This window comes from Tachypleus tridentatus, chromosome 6, assembly GCF_004210375.1.
Source record: "Tachypleus tridentatus isolate NWPU-2018 chromosome 6, ASM421037v1, whole genome shotgun sequence".
Classification (NCBI taxonomy): domain Eukaryota; kingdom Metazoa; phylum Arthropoda; class Merostomata; order Xiphosura; family Limulidae; genus Tachypleus; species Tachypleus tridentatus.
In genome coordinates, this window is record NC_134830.1 from 14,008,186 (window position 1) to 14,010,654 (window position 2,469).

Here is a 2,469-nt window from a genome sequence, read left to right on the forward strand (position 1 = left end):
CCAATATCGGCCGTTGATCTTGTGATTGGGTGTACGTTATTCACAATCGCGATCGGGTGCCGGTCATCGGCTCTTTTTTGCCTTTTTTTTTTTTCAAGTTGCATCATCAAAACTCCAATTCAAGAGTGGGGTGAAGAGAAAGTTATGTTCTGAGGTTCTCCAGTTATCTCTGTTTCCAAGCAAAGAGGACGGCGATATTCAAACCGAAATACCTGTGAGTGTTAAGGTTATGGTAAGTTTAATGCTCAAGTTTTCTTTCAATTCGTATTAATCTTTCGCCTTTTACTAAAGATTACCGTGGAGGGGAACATTACAATGAACCTACAGGTGAATTTTTCAAGTCTCACATTAGTGAGACAACAATCTAACAAGAAAATTTTGGTAAGAATGTGTATGCGTTTTCTTATAGCAAAGCCACATCGGACTATCTGCTGAGCCCACCAAGAGGAATCGAACCCCTGATTATAGCGTTGTAAATCCGTAGACATACCACTGTACCAGCGGGGGGCAACTTTAGTAAGAAGAAACGAGCGTTGGGTGTGTTCTGATCTTGTAATGCGATAGCTGCCACGACTTTTATATTGAAGAAACAAGCAGAAAAATGGAAAGTAGATTAAAAGAACATACACAAAATACTTTCACACGTTTTTAAACACTGCAAGCAAATAAATACAATATAACCATAGAAAACTCTCAGATACCGTAGTAGGGAAACAAATTTTAACAAATGCAAAATCAAAGAAGTCCTACTTATACAGCGACTAAAACCAAAATTAAACCAATGTAAGGCCCAGCATGGTCAGATGGTTAAGGCACTCGACTCCTAATCTATAGTTTGGAACCACCGTCACACCAAACATGCTTGCCCTTTCAGCCGTGGGGGCTTATAATATGACAGTAAATCTCACTATTCGTTGGTAAAAAGAGTAGCACAAGAGTTGGCGGTGGCTGGTGATGACTTGCTGCCTTTCCTCTAGTCTTGCATTGATAAATTAGGGACGAGTAGCACAGACAGCGCTCGAGTAGCTTTGTGCGAAATTCAACAACAAATCAATTGGAATAAATACATCAAATATAACCAAATAACTTAGAACTATTTTTTATTTTAAAGTAGAAATTAATATTTTATAATATTTAATTTATAAATTACATTAAATATATGACACTAATATTTAAACACTAAAAAGAAATACCACATGAGGAACACTAAATAGCATATGAGTAACACGGCCAGGTAAAGCACTGTTTTGCTTTTGGTATGCAGTGTAATATTCTCACGTTATTTTTACTTAATAGTACTATATATATATATTGTAATGTTACGTTCTGATATGTAATGACACAATGTTATGATGTTACATTCTTACTACGTTTATGCTTCGTATTATTCGGACGTTATCAAACACTATCATGCCACTCAGAGCCACTGGAAGTTTTGTGATAAACGTGTGAGCTAGCGGTTATGCCCTATGGGCATGCAGGGTCAAATGATCCCCTCGTTTCGGAGAAAACCATACGCTCTCGGATGAAGATTGAGAAAACAGGAAAAGGAAAACGTAGGGAAGAAAAGGATTAAGTGTTACATTGTAACGCCCCCACTGCTGAAAGAGCGAGCATGTTTTGTGTGACGGGGATCCGAGCCCACGAATTACGAGTCGAGTGCCTTAACAACTTAGCCATGCCGGGCCGATTTAGATTAGAACCATTAAAGCTTTGCACACGTTTCACAGATATCTATCTTCCTTTCACAGTTATACTCCATCTATGTTTCACTGCTGAGGAGGCTGATTTATCTATGGTAGAAATATTTTCAATACCAGATGTTAAGTTTCCGAATCGTTATACCATTTTATATTCGCAACATGTGCCCTGTCCCGCAGTCTGGGGGTGAGAGATCCCCTTTGTCTTTTGAACTTAAGGTTAAGACAGTATGATTTTTATTTTACTTTATCTCTGCGTGAATGTCAGCTTCTAATAGCATGAGTTTCAAATGTAATTGGCTTGCTAAGTGTGGTCTGTCACGGCCGAACCACTCTACACCTGGTGGAGATTCCATCGTTTTATCACCCACATGCACCATACCTTTCTCAGATGAGTAAAGAGTATACACCTGATTTGGACGTGGTATGTTCTTCTACATCAGTTTTTCCTAGTTTTACTCTCTAGTCTTTAAGTGTGTCCTTTAGATGCTTCTTTTCTTCTTTTGCACTGGTTCTCCACCTATTAATTGTACAATAGGTATTTACCTACTTTCGTACTTCCTACATTTCCTCCTTATTTAAACAAATGCTTTCAATTTTTGGCAAAACTCGAAGTTCTATTTAGTAGAATTCGATAAAGGAAGTCACATCTATAACGAGGCTATGTGGATTTCTCAGTGGTGAGGATTGTCGTATGATAATGTACGTGAGAGACATGTATAGAGGGCAGCACTAAATGAGAACAGCTATTTTCGTGAATACTGATATC

The 2,469-nt window shown here is 38.2% G+C and overlaps 1 non-coding gene across 1 annotated transcript; it reads left to right on the forward strand.

Moving 5' to 3' along the window:
* The first annotated feature begins 241 nt into the window (after nt 1–241).
* LOC143254654 (U5 spliceosomal RNA) lies at nt 242–358 on the forward strand. Its single transcript, XR_013030308.1, has one exon. It is a non-coding gene; the product is annotated as a U5 spliceosomal RNA (small nuclear RNA).
* Nucleotides 359–2,469: the final 2,111 nt, after the last annotated feature.